General features: G+C 34.2%; 1 long non-coding RNA gene across 1 annotated transcript in view; it reads right to left on the bottom strand.

Annotated features, from left to right (window-relative positions):
• LOC113501993 overlaps positions 1 to 10,495 on the bottom strand; it is a 33,303-nt gene extending 22,808 nt beyond the window's left edge. The window contains exon 1 of the long non-coding RNA XR_003401328.1: positions 10,146 to 10,495. This is a non-coding gene — a long non-coding RNA (uncharacterized LOC113501993). The remainder of the gene's footprint in view (positions 1 to 10,145) is intronic.
• Positions 10,496 to 19,592: the final 9,097 nt, after the last annotated feature.

The following is a 19,592-nucleotide window of genomic DNA, read 5'->3' as shown; positions in this document are numbered from 1 at the left end:
TTTCGGTACAAACGCAGACAAAGCAGCCAAACAAAGCTAGTACGCTCACATATTACCAAAACACTGTTAAATAATATTTGCGAACGCAAATCACTCATCAAGGAACTTTGTGAGGTAAGCATCGAAACATTTAATTAATTCCACACAAGCTATTTATTCTTGTGTATGTATTAAATACAGTTACTGTTGGTTTATCATTTTCTCAGAAGTAAAATAGGCCTTGTAACCTTCAATTTGATACCGAGTAATCAAATAAGCGTCGCAAAATAGACGCCGTGATGGTCTAGCGGTTCTATGCCTAGATTTGAATGCACGAGATGCAATGTCGATAACAAAGCAGTCAAAGCACCAATGTGATTTTAGCAAAGAAATATATGTTTTCTTAATTAATATATGATACCTCTGACAATCTTTGAAGCAGAACATTGCGAGGAAACCTGGATTCCAAATATTGGAATCTGAAATCACCAACCCGCAGTGAGCTAGCATGGTTATTCATGCTTAATACGCTTCCTTATAAGGCAAGAGGCCTGTGCCCAGCGGTGTGATGTATATAGGCTGTTATTACAATGAAATTAAACCAAATTAAGGGCCTGTAGACAAGTCTGTTTCAGACCTGACCAGGCTCAGGCCTGTTTGATCCAAAAAGGTTATCTCTTAAATAACGCTTGAGTAAACCATCGCAATAAATAATTTATAGCTTGTAATTTTTTTGGGCGAGGAAATACATGCATGCATACGCAAATGCGCATTCATAGGTCGTGCAAAATTCATGGTGGCTTCAATAAAAAAACAGCATATCGCGGGCCAATACTGACAATTGAGCTTTCTCATTCTGCAGAATAGACAACCCGTTTATAACATTGCGGTTTGTTAACTTAGAAGCATCAAAAGCAACTGTTTTTATTTGAACAGAAAAAACAAGCACCAATTTAGTCCGCCAGTAAAAATAAAAAGCAAAGAGAAACCACCGACCGCCAGTTACGAAAGAAAATGTTAGCATTTACCATTGACAGCTAAATAAACTCTCTTTCCATTAGCCAAGTCTAACAGCCTTAAAAGGCTTCACAAATGAAACCATTACAATGACTTGCATAAAAACGTACAAACATGAAGTGAGCTGTAAAAACAGTTGACCCGTTTCCGTAGATTTTTGCGGAGGCCCATTCACGGTCAGATTAACTAGGGAATACAGGCCGCAATGTATGTTAATACCCCCTATCACTGCCCGACAGAGAACTGCTATTTGCATTGTATCGAAAACGCTCGGACAGGGTGCGGCCACACTGATAGCTGAATCAACGGAATAAGCGGTTTAGTTTCATTTTTTTTTGTTTGAATAAATATGGATGAGTTTTTATTCAGCGTTTGTTATTTGAAGGACGTATTTTGGTATGGAAATTGGTATTTTTTTAATTGGTGAATGGAGAGTAAGACTATTGGCAATGGAAAACTATTATCGTGTGTTTTTGTTGCGAATCATTGATTTATCAATCGCTTTGCAAGCTGGTTGTAGGTATGGGTTTGTAGGCTATTGATAAAACATGGTTTTGTAAAGTGATTTGTGCTTGTTAGAACTGCAGCATCTGGGTTAGTTTCATCATCGTCCTAGCCTTTTCCCAACTATGTTGGGGTCGGCTATCAGTCAAACTGGTTTCAGCTAAGTACCAGTGTTTTACAAAAAGCGACTACCTATCTGACCTCCTCAACCCAGTTATATGGGCAACGCGATACCCCTTAGAGTAGTTGACAGAATTTTCAAGCTTCCGAGTATCTATAACGACTGTCAAAGATTTAGAAATAACAGCCGGGACCCACAATTTAACAAGCCTTCCGAAACACGGGTTAGTTTATGTCATGAAAATAACACTATTATCGTGTTGCCCAGGTAACTGGTTGAGGAATTCAGACAAATCGCCCCTTTTAAAAACTGGTTAGTAGCTGCATCCGGTAAGATTGGAAGTTGACCCCAGCCTGGGCTAGGATGATGATGATGAGGAAAAATGCTTGCACGGAGTCTGAGTGTCTTTGCGTATGTGACTTGAAAGTTTGTAAGACTCCCGCGACCCAAGGATGAAATTTTTTCGAGCGGGTGACGTTTAAAAATAATACAATAAAGATTAGGAAAGTAATTGGGAGGTTAAATGGTTTTAACTTAAAGGAAAGAAATTCCGATAGTCTTATACAATAGCCCTAGTCGGTAGGTGACGCGGATGATGTGGATTTACTTTCACTTATCTTATTTGAAGTATATAATTAAATAGATTACATAGTTTGTAAATATTATAGCCATACTTCTCTATTGTAAGTGAATAATTTTCGTCAAACAAAAAATTCCAGTGATTTATGTGAAATTTAAAAAAACAGCATCAACATAGCGTTATTTTTCGCAGCTTTCGTTACAATTATTTGTTTGAATCATAACTTACATTCAATGATGTAGATTTAGATTAAAAATTCTTTAACAACAGACACTACATTTGTGCGTTAAAATAACGTTACGAGGGAACTAACGAACAATAAAATCCGATCAAAACAGTTTCGTGTCAATGCTGCAACATTTACTTTTATGTCATGACTATCGCTGCCCGCTCGCAGTGGGACCACACACTTATCAAGCGACCCTTTATGAGTCCATTCGTCGGGGTTAGTTCTGGTTTTGCATTTTAGCGGTTTTTTTTTCGTATTTATGGTCATCAGAAGTTTGTACGTGACAGTACCTTGTTTGTCTGCGCTCTTTTAGTTTGTAGGTCGAATTAGAGCAGTTTTTAATGTGGTGATACACACACTGTAGTAGAGTGTTTATTATAACGTTGTATGTTTAGATGAGTACGTGTATATGTGTGAATTTATGATTTTGTGATTATATTGATTTTGGTCAATGTATTTGTTCCTGATAAAAAATAGTTTGTGATTTTAGACTTGCTTGTGGCGTTTTCAATCCCAATACTTGTCCTGAGTCTGGGTGTCATTGTGCATGTTACTTGAATGTTTGTGAAGACCCCCTCGCCTCAAAGATTAAATTCCTTTGAGCCGGAGTTCTTTATTTTTTAAACCGAAACGTCACTTTACCCTTATTCCAGTAGTTCCACAACTATGTATAACCATAATTTAAGAGCTGTTGATATCGTGCTAGGCTTTTCCCTACAAGTTACGGGATAATCTAGCAATCCCTTAAATACATCAATTATCATTCCAAATCAGTGTTACCAAACAAAAATAATCCACAAACTCCAACATGGAATATCCAACGAAATGTTTGCTTTCATTTCTCCACATGGTAATACGAAAGTTATCTAAATTGCCGTTTTCAAGATGCAATTTTTACTGAAAGCGGGTGTTATTTGGCAACAGACTGTTGTAATAATACAGTTGTGAGCCAAATGGAGCAGTAGCGGCCTTGCAGATGATTTTACTACGACATGTATAAGTTATTAGGTAATAAATATTAAATTAAGGTACAGTTCTGCAATGTACAGATAATGTATGCGGACTTATTACCTATGAGGTAGTTACGGGTACTGCGGTATAATTCTTGACCGACTTCAAAAAGTTGGAGGTTGGCAATTTGTTAATTTATTTAAATTTGTAAATGGGTGATTAACAAATCAGTCACAAATAAAAAAAGCTACGAAATTGTGTCCATTTGCCAACAACAATTTCTACGAAAAAATGACAAAAATGAATTAACGGTAATTAAAACTCAATTTTGATTTATAGTATTCAATTATGAGTAAGCTTTCCCGAAATTCTTACAAAAATACATATACCCAATTATTTTTTCATAAGGAAACAAGTTAAGATAAAAGCTCCCAACGCTTAAACCTCAAATTTATATAAGTACCCTGCATGACGCATTGCTGTATTCTCGTTACTTTAAATATGTACCCAACTATAAAACTCAACCAAAGGTTATATACAATATTGTCACTTTGATATACCTAAATCATTTCTTATCAAATTCAAGTTAAATAGAGTTGGTATAAGTCTATAAGAAATGATAACCAAGATACAGGCATACCCTCGAACATTTAATCCTTGTGTCGCGGGGGGTTTCACAAACATTACAAGTCACATGCACAAAGAAACCCAGACCCAGGACAAGCATTCGCGAATCACACCAACGTTTGTCTGTTAAACTAGTTATCAAATATGTAGTTATAATTTAGCATAATATTTGAAGTTACACCAAGTGATAATGAGATGTCATTTTTCTTAGTAAATATTTGTATGGGGCAAAATATTATCTTCTACGTTATTACACACATCTTCATGAGGTTGAATACATTAATATATCCACAGACATAGTTTCTACTCTGTCTCCTAAGGCAGGAGTTTCGACACGGCTCCCAAGGGATACAGAATGACAGCTTAATGTTAGTTATTCTGGATCTACAACTCCAAGATAATGTATTAGAAATTATAATGCAACATAACATTTGAGAATTATCTGTTAAAGTGTCGGAGAGTTAAAAAATAATTGTTTAATTTTTGTTATGGCTTTTGGCTGGCCGAGAGAATATTTGTAAATTAAATTAGATCATAGTTATAATTAAATTAAACGTTGTTTTACATTGGTTTTTAGTTGTGTTTTATTTTCAGATTTTTATGAAACTATACATTCATATTTTTAACAATATATAAACAAAAATACATATATAAATATGTGGTAATTACAATACAAAGAATCATCCCTATCAAAGTGCTCAGAAGGCTTAGGCTAAGACTAAATATTCTAGATACTTCATTAAACGAAGAATATTCTACTTAATTCTCAGTGAAAACTAAACCAAAACATTCACTAATTAATAAAGTTTCACTAAATTCTGCCACACAATATCTCAATAATATTCAACATGTCTTGAATTCTAAATTACATAGTCTTAACGAATAAACGTTAGTCTGAATAGAACTTAGAGGCATCAAAACTAACTTAGAACATCAAAAACAATGAAAATTTTGTCAGACATTTAGGCGTCCTGTCTAATTTTTAGCAAGTCTGTGGAAGTTTCATTATAATTACATAATAGTTTTTAAGGTTATACAAGTCTTGATTATATTTTTAATGTCAACAACAGCGTTAGACGCTAAAATGGCAATGTGAACGTAGCTTTTATTACAAAGGGTTAAGGTTCATTTTAAATCTATTAAAACGTTATAACAAAATTAGGTCGGCTGATGGGATTTTTGAGCACATGGTTCGAAACTAATGCAGATAAGTTCCACTTTTTGAAGATGTAGATCATACTTGTAATTTTGCGTAAAAAACGTAATCTATGCGGCAAACATTATTATAAAACCTGATTCCCCGAAATCATTCCGATTCTTTCCTTCGACTGTGGGATATTTTCAGTTCAGTAGTATTCTATATTTGTATATTTTAGCGGCCCTGACTGCTACACCAGAGGTCGTGAGTTCGATTCCCACCCAGGAAAAATGTTTGTGTGATGAGCACGATCATATATTCTGTGTCTGGATGTAGTTATTTAGAAATATTTAAGTATGTTCATCGGTTGTCTAGTACCCATAATACAAGCTTTGTGTGAAATTTGTAGAATATTATAAGATTTCATATTACATTATATTTTAAACTAGCTGTTGCCCGCGACTTCGTCCGCGTGGTTAGAAGATATAAGTTATGATTTATCTACCCTATTTTTTCCACATTTTCCATTGTATCTTCCCTCCTATTAGTCGCAGCGTGATGGTTTATAGCCTCAAACCTTCCTCGATGAATGATCTATTGAACACAAAAATATTTTTTCAATTTGAACCAGTAGTTCCTGAGATTAGTACGTTCAAACAAACAAACTCTTCAGCTTTATATATTAAGTATAGATATATTATTTCAGCGACTTAGCCGACTGCCTACATAAATGTTTTACCCAAACTATCTTATATATATTCTACTATTGTTCTACGTAGGCATGTACATATATGTTAAAGGGTCTTCATTGTTAAATGCTGCTTAAGAATTTGCAATAAGAGCCAGCTCTAGGGAACAACTACATAAGTACTGTACGGTAATACATGCAAATTTCATTCGCAGTTCCGGCGACGTGGGTTCGCTTGTATGGTCCTTGGTCCTTACTCTGACTTTACAGAATACTGCTATATGCTCCGAGGAGAACTTGAATTTATAGTTTCTAATGTTTCATAGCTTTATTTTGGTTGCTTGGTAAAATTTTAGGATTGTTTATCGAAGATGGATTTATTATTATTTTTTGGGCGGATTGTACTCGATAAATTGTCGAAAATGGATGAAAATTTTACACTTTTCAAGCGGCAGAAGTGCTTTCGATGGTCAGTAAAAAAACGATTCGTTGAAAAGAATAATTTTGTTACTAAGACAAGCCTTAACATAACCGCCATTACACTTCATCCTTATTTTGTGACTTAGAGAAAACAACTGAGAAGAAAACCAAGTAAAATTTATCAAATACAAAAATTAACATAACATGAAGTTTCACACCTTTCACACAGCGCCATCTACTTGTATTACAAGTACTAGACAACTTTAAAACCTACTTATATTTTTCTTCATGACAATAGAAAGATTACACCCAGATCCAGAAAAAAATATCTTGCACATAACACAAATAGGCCAGGACAATCCTGGCTGAGAATCGAACTCAAGACCTTCAGCATACCAATCAGGACCACTAACCACTGGACCAACCGATCAACAATACAAATAAACGTATAGTTTCACATCCAAGTACCAACACAACAAAACCTCACTAATCTACAATATGATCTACAACCATTGCTTATCAACACTCAAGAGACCAGTATCATTATCCAACCCTTGTCAACTACAAAAAGAGGTTCGTTGAACCCAGTGTACGGAATTGCCAGCTGATGGATGCTAGCTATTAGTCCGAGAGATCGCCAAACATACTCGTAGGGCCAAGCATTCTTACATTTGTATAACCTGCGCTGAATAATAGACGGTGTTCCTTTGGTGAATGCTTCTAGGCATTTAGGGATGGATTTGGGCTCCTTAGTGTAAATGAGGTCGATGTCTTTTCTAAATGATGGTTGATTAATAATATGTAATGAATATTTTTAGGAGATTTATTGAGTTGCCGTGCCCATAGTTTTGAACCAGGTCTTACTTTCACCAGGCTCTATCACATAAACCATTATAGCTAGACAGTTAACATATCTCACTATGCATATTTTATTAAAATTCTTAATCGTGGTTAATCTTCGGTTGGTGCAGTTTAATATTTAATGGGTATCATAAGAATATTTGTAGAAAGCTCTCAGAGTCAAGAGCCCAATCCAAACTTTTTTTTTATTTTTAAGGGTCTGACGGCACCTCTCAAAGAAATTACACTACTGCAATAATATTACTTTGAGGTGTCAGGATGGCATGACACACTTCCTATACACACTACATACACATATTTATCTCTTTGCCCTTACATCTGTACCAGAAAAACCCACATGAAAGCTCCCGACAATATGATTAATGTACAAATTTTATTCCAACCATTTTTAATTGCTTTCCTCTCAATAGATAGCCTAACATACTTAAACAAAACTCATTAAAATAATCCGATATTGAAGAATGCTTGTAAAAATGGAAGTAACTAATCTACTGACATAAAAACTGAGGATCAAAGGACAAGTGGAAACTCTCTGAGAGGCTAGACTGTTAAGGAGAAGAAACGACCACCGCATTGCGTTCTTACCTCATCTCGGTTAAGGGGAAGCTATAGCTAGACTGAGTCCGACAGCGTTACCCCTATGACTTCAAGGTAGAATCGCATGGGTTTGTTTTTGGGCATTTATGATTGCAATATGATAGATTAAAATTTGCTGTTAAGCGGTATATATGCAAAAGTCCATGTTGAAAGTATGTACTTAAATAACATTATTAATTTTAAGACTGCCAAGTTATGAGTCGAATCCCAGTTCTTCTCTTAAATGGCATATTTAATGAACCGTACGACGTAAGTATTTTTTTTTCTTATAAACGGAGTTTACTTGAAAAAAAAATTTTCCACAGCAACGGGCCCGAAATAAGAAATCTGTTAAATTTCGTAAAAATTTTTCATCTCACTAAAAAGCTTGCAACACTTTTCTGTTTTTTTTTAATACAATAAATGTACCAAGACCCAGTTCGGCATGAGAACGGGTTCTCAATCCTATCATCTTTATGCCCTTTGTTTACGGGTACCATAGAGCTCGCATCTCTCAATTGGCACTCAGCAGTATCCAGAAACAATCTGCAATACACTTAATATTTTTTCTTTCGAGCAACATCGATGTGAATACGTTTTGAAAAAGAAAAGAATTCTCTCTGGTTTTTATGACGTCTTGTCTGTGTAATAGAGTGAAGTGGCTCTATGGTATGAGCTTAATATAGCCTCTCCGAACGATGTTTTCGAAATTGTTTCGGGATTTAAAACAAGGATTTTTTTAAATAAGTTTTGGGCATATCTGCAGATGTTTTTTTTAAGATTTAATGGCATGAGTTCACTACAATAATTATTTCGTATTTTACAAAAAAAAATAGTTCTTTGATATTAAACGTTATTATTTTTTAACCTGTTTAAAATGGAGGAATTTTAATGTTCGACTTCATTTTTTAAATATTCCGGACTACGACAGCAAAACGGAACAATATCATAGTGACACCGCTGTCTGTCCGCCTATCAACAGGCTGTATCTCAAGAACCGTAATAGCTAGATAGTATAAATTTTGTAAAAGACATATCTCTGTTGCGGAAAAACAAAAAAATAAAGATTGAGAAACGGTTGTTATGAGTACCCTCTAATCCGGCATAATTTTCTAAAGCTTATCTATACGGAACCTAATTGTCATAATTCCGATAACCACTTGACCCGGATAAGCTTATCGATGACTTTTGGTTAACAACGGATGTTAAAAACGTCCTTAAAGAGAGATCTGAAATTAAAATGTGCATGGCGCATACATATGTCCCACTTCTGGGCCATCGCCCATAGCCACAAAAGTTACAATTAAATGCATTTAATTTTTTCACAGGAGTGAAAAACATTTTTATTATAATTGCGATTTTATAAGCTGGTTCCATACAAGTATGTCCAAGCTTTCAGGACCAATTCTAGACGAGAACCAAAATAAAACAGTTGCATCAGGAAACAGTTTAAGACTCTTTGCCAACTATACTTATAAATATAATAAAAAAGACGTTTTTTTTGTGTACCATTGGATATCCCAGCAAATTATCCAATCAATAAATCTGATACTTATGTTACATATTTAATTCAGGCCCGATTTTTCAATAGTCAGATAACTTTTATCTGAGGAATAAATATGTGCGTTTGACATATTTTCTTTACAAAATCTGTCAAAACGTCAAACTTGTTCGTCAGATAAAAGTTATTTGGTCATTAAAAAAATCGGCTCTCAATGTTATAATTATTATACTTACAAAACATGATTCCAAGCGGAAAGGTCTTTTCTAAATGTGTTTATAATAATTTAATTAATTAATTAATACGACAACATGCATTTTAAACAAACACGAATATTTTTTGCAGTCAATTATGGCAACGTTTACTTAATTATGTACTCTGTCTGTTTTATACAGCTTTATAATACAACCATAGAACTTCCACTACTGGCTTTAATACAAGCCTTATTATATTTGAATAATCAAAAATATTAATTTTGAAAATTTGTTACGAGTAATTAATATTTTCCAAAAATTTCCAGTCCATTGAGCGGAAGTTCATATTTTTTCTTATATCATTTCATGCAATGAAATTATATTATTATTGAAATTAAAACTGTTTAATTTAATAACCTTAATTACTAAAGATTTTCGCGAATTAGTTATTCTTTATAAATCTGTTTCAAGATTAACCCGTAGCTTGGTAAGTTTCCACAGAACTATTTTCTTCAGTGACTCTATAAATAAGTTTCTTTGAAAAAGGCTTTCTAGAAATCACATGTACGTAATTGTACGATTGTTAGAATACAGCCTTTTTACAGTTAAATTTTACTTATTTTTTTTATCGTTAAATTATTGGTTCATTTTGTAATATCACATTTGATTGAAAACGTTTTTTTTTTAATTATTAGAAAATAAATCAAAAGTTTTAAAACAAAGTTACTAAAAAGTTTCATAGGTTTATAAACTACTTACAGTATTTTTATTAATCTGCTAACAACATCCTTTTATTATCAGGAATAAATGAACACTCTCACAAACAAAATTCGCAAACACTAAAAGTTCACACACGACGAAAATCGGGAAATTCAGGAGCAAAGCGCCCGCCTCTACCGACGACCCGTGGCGCACTGATATAAAATATACCAATCGCTTGCACCTTCATACTGTACCGTAGTATTACCCGACCAAATGAAGAACACTCCAGATTTACAACACCCGTTTTAGTCAACCGTCGATTTAATTCCACCGGCTTATACCCACATAGGTGTGTTTGAAAATGGAACTTTTCCGAGACTCGTTAGGTGGGGAGGTAAACACATATTTTTTTTTAAACTGGCCTCATATGCAAGGAAATTAGATTCAGTAATGTTTCTGTTGTGCCAGGATCATTAGTCCTGCCATTTACCAGCGACCGCAGCGATGGCCGCAAATCAGATACAACGGCCTGATTGTAGGTTCTGACGTTTTTGCTAAATGCTCGGCAGAATGAGGACTTGCCTTTGCCTTTAAGTATGGAATGAATTTTCTCATTTCTTGTGCATCTTTTATGTAAATTAAAAAAAATGTGTCGTCGATCAAATTAAGTATTTACTTTGCAATTATAACTTCATAGTCGTTTAGATTGATATTTTTGACATGGTAAATAGTGATTTATTTATAAATGAGAACATATTTTGGTAATTTTATTAGATTCAGCCTATCGTAGACATATTGATAATTTGTCTTGTACATAGTGATGACGAGTTATAAATATCGTTCTAATTGTCTCAAGCTTCTTTCAATAATAGAATAAACTTATGGTATTTAATCACCATGATTAATACCTAACTGGCTGGCGACATTTACGTCCTTCGTTCATAAATTCGAACAGTCTTTTAATAATTTTATTAGAAACACAATTTTCACAGAAGAAAAAATTACATATAAGTAGTATTGATTTTGACGATATGATTAAATGAGTAAATTCCGAGTAATTTTATAAAATATTCTTACAATAAACATAATCTATTATCTTATCATTAAAGTAAAACTGTGTAATAATTCGCAAGGAGGTACTCTACCGGCGCTTAGACAGACTAGCTCTAGTTTATGGTAAGCCCGCAAAATGGACAACTTTGCCCTATTACGGACTTCATAAACAATATCACGATATTGTTTAGTGCAGTTTTGCTACACAATGTTTTATACTCAGTTGTGGTTACCAAACTTTTTGGGGGATTGGATGCGAGGAAATTTAAATTAAATTATATTTGTAGTTGCATTGTGAAAAATGGTTTAATTTCGTACTTGCATGTTACGTTTATTAATAAATATGTTATCTTACTTTTGTTAACACTGGACTGGTTAATTAATTTTTAATGAATAAATTAAAAACTCTTAATTTTTTTGAGTTTTGACAGTTTTTAAAGTGTCAAACTCTTGTCATTGTCGATAAAGGGTGTTTTATAGTTGAGTGAAACAAACCAATCTAAGTACGTAAAGTATTCAATACTTTATGATATCAAGGTTCCTACTGGAATGTTTTAAACAATTGCAATTGTGAATGAACAGAATATAGAGCAGCATCTCTTTTTTTCCTATTTCTTTCACAAACACTCTGGCCTTCTGGACTAAAAAACCTTTAACATTTCCACTTCGGATTTTAATCATTATGTCGCGGAGGTTTCACAAACATTCAAGTCAAATACGCAAAGACACTCAGACTCAGAACACTAATTTCTGTATCACAATATAGCTTGTCCTGCGCGAGAATCACTCGATCGATTCGATCGATTTTATATCTTCACACCCAGGAGCGCAGTAACCTTAACCACTTGGTTTTACATGCTATAAAGGTTATACAGCAAAATAATATTTCAACTTATACCTATTCTGAATACTGAAATTAATATTTGAAATAGATCGGTTTACGAGTTATTTCTGTGGCAAGCTGCACCTAAATCATAATATCGACTGGAATATCATTCGAACGGCGCTCCCCGACCCGGCGTCAATAATATTTACCTTTCATATAAGTATGTGGCAATCTACCAGCCACCACCAACCCGGCTCAAATTATTTCAAAATACGTTTATTTTTATTGGTGATTGGAATTTTAAAAGGAACATTTTGAAGTTGCAATAAAAACTTAGGAAATCTACTAATAATAAATATTGAGAAGAAACAATATCTACCAACTAAAATGAAAAGAAAACAGTGAAGTGCCTCACGACAGAGTTCTTTACAAGTAGGCTTTCGGGAGAACGATCTAAACCGTTGCTTTACTTTAATTTTTATCATCATTAGTGAAAATTTTGGTACCTAAACTGTCTAGCTATGACGGTTCATAAGATACAGCTTCTGACAGAGGCAGAGATAGGAGTATCAGCTAGTAATAGGGTTCCGTTTTTACCCTTTGACTACGCACTACGTAGGTCCCAGAAGGTTATAATATAGAGTTAATAAAGTATTCCCATTGAAATGAAACTACTTTTACGGATTTTATCGCGGTTTAATTTTAGATTTTAGTTCCCGACGTTTCGAAACCTTTGCAGGTATCATGGTCACGGGCAGACTGAGATGGCGTTCGTCTTGACAGAAGATGTTGCTCGTTCTACCTTCATATTTTACTTGGGATCCAATAATAAATAAACTCAAGGCCAAACCCAAGAGCAGCGCTGCAAGACATCAAGACACAGTGAGCTCATACTGCGTAGGTCGGACCACAAATAATTAATTAAAATATGAAGGTAGAACGAGCAACATCTTCTGTCAAGACGAACGCCATCTCAGTCTGCCCGTGACCATGATACCTGCAAAGGTTTCGAAACGTCGGGAACTAAAATCTAAAATTAAACCGCGATAAAATCCGTAAAAGTAGTTTCATTTCAATGTCTAACATTCGCGTAAACCTAAGAAACCACTAAAGTATTCCCATATCATATGTGTCCACTGTCCGTAGAGTATTCGTTTACTTTTAAATCACACTTACGTCTCCAACGTCGCCACGTTGCATCAAAAAGCTCACAGCAAATAGAACGGAAAACCATTCCATAAAAAAAAGCGAAACGCTGCTCTAAATAAAACACCGTGAATATCAATGTCAAAAGGTTTTATGCATTTTCGAAACAAAAACAAAATGGCGTCAAAACGTTAGCGGTAAAATTTTACGCGCCGTTTTTCACACGAAAAAGGAATTATAGGTGTATAGTAGTCTATCAAACGCCTGTCACACGACAATTTGAAAAAAAAGTTTGGATATTGTGTTCGAAATTTAAAAATATCGAGGGTATTCGATCGGCCTTTGTGTGGCTGAATGGAACACTGAACAACTGCTATATAATAGAAAAAAAAATGATTGTTTGACTTTTTGGTTTCGTGTGTCTTTATTCTTTTAAAACCGTTTTTAATTAATGTTTCTGTTATAATAAGGCTATTTTAATCATGTTCCGTCATCATCAAAAAAGTATTATGTAGGTACCTACTAAGCGTGCAAATTTACTATTTATATGACCGCTTTAACACATGGCAAAATACGAAAATATAATTAAAAATCCATTTGGAAAGTTAACTTATTTTTACAGCATCGTGAAACACAGTTTATCCGCTGTGAAATTAATATAAAGCCATAGTTATCTCATATACAACGCATTTTGTTTTCAGCCAACCAATTTCGGTTTTACGATTTCACACTACGCCATTGTCTGGTAAATTACGCTGTAAGTTTCAGGTGACTATATCGGCCATTTTATAGATTGTTTTTTAATATTAAATGTGGAAATGTTTTACACTCCGTTGGCTACCGTTATTTACGAATTCTTTTAGGTTTTCTGGCGTCAATTTCTTGGAAAATGGAAGGTTCTTGGATTGATATTCCTTTTTGGTGTAAATATTACATTTTACTGTAACATTGAAATACACTTGGTTGATTATAGAATCGAAACTATGTTTTAATGTCTTGTGACCTCCGGGTCAATGCTGACTTCAACTATAAAAACTAAAAACTATTTAAACTAGCTAAAAGGCTACAAAAAACTATTTTTTTTTACCTCACATCTAAAAGTCATAATTTGATTAGTTTATTCTAAATAACATTCAGTTTTCGAATTTTAAATAAAATTTATTCCGTTATAAACCATCAATCGAGGAACAATTAATTTATTAAAAATAATAAAGCGCTATCTTCAAGATGCCTAACTTGTACACTGTCTATCGGTTGACTACACAAGTCCCGAGCGCCAGTGTGTCACGCCTGGACGCTATCAAAGAATTGTGTCATCCAGAGACCTGCAGAGACTGAAGTACGTGCTTCTTGCCTAATGTCTTTTATGAAGGAAAAATCTTGTTCATGTTATGAAAGTGACTGGGCATCTGCAACAATATTCAAAAGTGATACTATGATGGATATGGAATTATAGTGTCGTATATGACGCCATGAGTCTGTTGTGTGGATACGTTTGAGACTTCGGTGCCACAATAACGAGAGATGGGCATAGGCCTCGCCCAACAGTGGAAGGACAAAAAATGTGGTTGATAATGATAATGACGTCATGCAGTCTTCATGTCTATCATTCCGCAGGCTGAAAAACGAGAGATACCCGTACAAAACAAATGACAGAAATTTAGGACTTTACAAAAAGGGATGAGGTTCTCAATTCGTTCCTCAGAACTTCGGTCTGGAGGAAACGCTATTGTCGTCTGGTGAATCATTTGGCGACACAAAACGTCGCGTTTCGGCTAAAAATATATATCTTACCATCGTCTCGAGTGATGACTTTGATAAAACATGTTTTACAAGGTTGATAAAACACAAGCTAATTACCAAAATGACATAGAAACTAAAGCATTGCTATTAACATAAAATACATTGTCGCCGTTATAACGAGGGTCGTTTATTAAAAGCCCGCTCAACTTGTTACAAATTGTCCAAGTGTTCGTGTTGACTTATTTTTGAGGGCTTGACACCCGTGGTTGGTAAACTTACGGTAACTTAAACTATCGAGTTTTGTTACTATGTGCTAGTACCAGCGAATGTTTGACAATAAATAGGCTAGTCTTAAATTCTTCAAGCTACCTGTCTCTGCTTTAATCCTTAGAATGATAAAGACAGCGTTCTATTTCATTTTTCAGACTTTGAAAAATCGATCATAAAAATCATCACACCCCTTTCGTGGCGTATGGTGTAAACTGTGAAGATCTAGTCACATAGAGAGGTTTGAAATAAATAGGGCAAGACCTTTGCCCAGCAAAAGAATTTGTCACCGGCTATACATAGAAATTTTACGCTAATTCATCCTAACAAAATCTTACTACGTTTTGTCAAAGTAAACATGTTTGTTTATCCATAAAATGAGGTCCTACGACTACGCCTCAAAGTAGTATTCGTACTACTAGTATTTAAAGAGATACAACTCTATACCTTTATATTATAACTTTAACCGTGACCATAGAACCTTAACATTTTCCATTTCTTCAATAAATTTCATGTTTATCACCTCCTGATTCAATAATAAAATTTGCACTCTGCCATATGAAGGGAGGCTTATCCAGACACGAAATAAATTCCATAATATTCAATAGAAGTTAAACAAACAAGCACGAGTGATTTGGAGAACTGTGTTAATTGATTTTCAAAATGATTGACATCCTCCTACCAACTGGTTTAAACAAATGCACTTTGGCCATGTCACGTTTCCTGGAGATCAGCTGGTTCTGGAAAATGGCTCTGTGACGTATTTTCGTATAGAGTTTATACGATGCAGGTACGATTCAATATTTGTTTATCAGCCACAAAATTCCGCGTAAATTATAATGAACGATGCTGATTAACGTCACGTGTACGGTGTGGTGGCACCCCATTTGTGAGGATAAACTGGCTTCTTAATCAGGGTTTTCAGTTTGGTTTTATACTCACAGAGCAATTAGTCTTTCATGGTAATTTATTATTTTTCACGGTTCTGTATCCATAAGGTGTAAATGGAAGACTGTTCCTGAAGCTCTGCTGTCTTTCCCTCCGTTCGTCACGAGGCAGTACCTTATGAACCATAGTGAGATAGTTTAAATTTTGGAACAAATACTAAAAATAACGATCAAGGTCAAGCAAGCATTTGGCCGGGAATTTTTACTATTACACTTTCAAAAGAACTTACTATGCCGAATTTGCTAACCAAGATTGAAAAAACATTACTTCGAATCATAACCTGACGGTCTCAGCAATGAGTGTCTGTCGTGTCTTAACAGGTACTGGATTCCTCTATATGTTTCCCTTCACCGATGTAAGCAAGTAATAATTTTTCAATACGCAAATCTTTCAATTTCAAAATACATTGGTTATCATTGCTAAAGTAAATGTAACGATCGAATAACTACTCTAGTATTTAGGTACTTACCTGCTAAAAAACAAAATGCCTGACAAATTGACAAACATAACCTCAAAAGTTTGATACACAAAGAAAAACCATACCACCTGTTAAATGACAATTGTGTTTTATTGAAAATTCCATGGTTGGTCCAAAAGGCCCTCAGGCATCGCTTGGTCGGCGGCATTTGTTTCATAACGCGTGACCTGTAACCTCTGACCCTGGGGTGAAAAATGTTTGATGGCAACGTTTCTTCTATATGTGATCGACAGCCTTCCGGGGAAAAAGGACCAAGTATGTCTTATTTTGGAAATGGAACGAAGGTAACTTTCTTCGATTTCTGGAAGCCATTTTGATCTTTTCAGCTGAAGTGGATTTTTGTGACGATTCTGTCAAAATGTGAAGAAAATTTAGTTTTCATAAAAAAATGTTGCTTTGTTTTGTTACATTTTTTAAAACCTTGTGTACACCTACCTGCAAAATGCTTTTATCCTGCCTTAATATAATTATTATTTTTGCTTTAACACGACGCCAGCTAACCTCAATCTAAGCAAAGCTTGTTTTTGTAGCTTTATACTAGACAACTAACAATATAACATACCAACCAACTATACATTAGGTACTACAACAGACAAATTCATCATTCATGATTTGGTCAGACTTTATACTTCATTATGTTTGTTTGTAATAAAACCTTATTCTCAATTATTTAAAGTTTAAAATCCATTGAAGTATAAAACTCAAATTCGAATGAATGAAAGTACAACTTCGTGTGATCTAAACAATTTAAACCATACGTCTACGTCATAAAATTGAAAATATATCGTTGCGTCTAAAATACAGCGATATTCATATCACCATTTGCATTCATCAAAGAATTTCAAACTTTACAGCTGAAACCACAAAGCATATTTTGCGCTGAAAGTTTTATAGATGGAATATTCGTGATCTCATCAAGCAATTTTAAACCTATCCGTCTGGTTTATATGGTATTATTTTGTTTGCATGTTTCTATAGAAACATATTCGTGGTCAGGGGTTCCATCCTGATTTCTCTACACTGTAAAACATATCAGACGTTGACTTTTACGATTGAGGGGACGCCAAACAACCGATACATACATTTATGGCTTATTTGCTGTCTATTTGTTTTACACACAAATCTATTGTGTTTATGTAGGTTTTATGCGTTTGGGTCTTTATTTATGCCATGTCGAATGCAGGTATTAAACAGACGATGTGGGGCCGGCATTGATTACCGTTTTTCTGAGTAAGGAGCAATAAATGTTATACATTTTAAAGGAAATCGGAATCTTGAAAGCTTAAATAGTGAAGTTAAATGATCTAAAATAAAATTATTAAAGATAATTAAATTAAAAAAAATGTTTTTCCACTTCATTCTCATCAAGTAATTAAATTTTAATGACGTCACTTGATATTTTTAGCTCTTAATTTCGCTATTTTTGACTGAATATTTTTCATGTAACAAATTTTGTAAGAAGAATCTTTTTGCAAATTATTAGCGTAACATCCAAGACAACATAGTACTTATATTATTACTTCTTATATTAGAACACAGTATTAGATGTATCAAAGTTCGATTACCGATTAAAACGCAAATGTCGCCAGCGTCGAAATCCTAACAACTCTAATTCCAAACCAAGCTGCATCGAGGTAAGGAAACGAAAAGAATAACATTTAAGATAAAAACATCAAAAAGAAGAAAAATCACACCTTTTCTTTTAACAAAAATCACTGACAGACACAAACAGCACGTTCATCTAAATAGGAATAATCGAATATTTATTTAAACTGGCAACTATCCGTATTCCCTTGTATAGAGACAACGAATTTTGTTTATTTTCCCCAGTCAGTTTTATTGTTGGCAACACTAAACATAGAGTGTACCGTCGGCGTAAAAAGGATATTCGTGTACATATATATTATGGATAGGATTTATAGAATTCGTGATGACGTTTACAAAAATATATATTTTGATTTTTGTGTGTGTTTGCTCATTGCCACGTTGTTTTCCAAAATAATTGGCTTGAAACTCGAATATCTATGATTGAGAGATACGATTTGTTAATTCAGTTTGCTAAAATCGTTTCTATTTTGGTTCCATAGATATTGTTTTAAAACGCATGTATTTATTTTTGCTTTTACCGTCATGTCAATGTTAACTAATATTATGGACAAACTGTGTCCGTTTGCTGTGTACTTTTAGAATGAGCTTTAATCAAGAGTTATTATAAAGATTGAATTTGTAGAAAGAAGATAACCGGCCTCCTTCCCACATCTGTGATAATCTATATTAAACATGCGTTTTTTTTTAAATTTCTGCAAAGGCCGAATATCCCGTGCTTTTGGAGTCTTTTCCGTTGCCATTCTCGTTCGATTAGATCAAAATGTTGCTCGTTTACTGCACATATCCATGAAGTTCGGCACTATTTATATAATATTGAACTACATATCCGAAACATTATAAACTTAGGTACCTACCTGAAGTCTAAAATGGAAAGTTTAAATCAGTCGCGAACACGAATCGAACTTAAATTGGGAATTGGAAAATCTTATTTATAGGGGTCGCTGGGATGTTTACGTAATTAGCCCCATAAACTTGCGAACGATATAATTTTCAAGGAGGTCCCTATTAGAGGTTCTATTATCTGGGAGGGAGGAATGGTAATAAGAGGGTTTCGAGAGCCCTCTGCATTCATGTAGAAGTTGTTTTATCTGATTAGTTCTTTTGTAAAGGATAGTCTTATCATTAGTGGTTTTTGAATTGAAAATAATCAATGTATCTGTTTAAATTGCCTGTAATATAAAACTGATATTTGTATGTAATTGTAAATACGGAAGAAACTATGTGTGCTTGAATGTTACACCTTTACAAATGAACCTCTGAATCGATTCTGATGGAATTTGGTAGGTATCGTATTTAGTATTAGAAGCTTATTAAAAGATGGGTAATTTTCGGCGGAGGCCATTGGTCACCTGAACAAGTGAGATTATACAGTATATATGAAAAACCCTGTCCGTTCCTTGAAGGACTAATATTGAAAAAGACTAGGTCCTCATAT

This window comes from Trichoplusia ni, chromosome 16 (genome assembly GCF_003590095.1).
Source record: "Trichoplusia ni isolate ovarian cell line Hi5 chromosome 16, tn1, whole genome shotgun sequence".
Lineage (NCBI taxonomy): Eukaryota > Metazoa > Arthropoda > Insecta > Lepidoptera > Noctuidae > Trichoplusia > Trichoplusia ni.
Note: the sequence above shows the minus strand (reverse complement) of the source record. Positions and strands in the feature narration are given on the sequence as shown.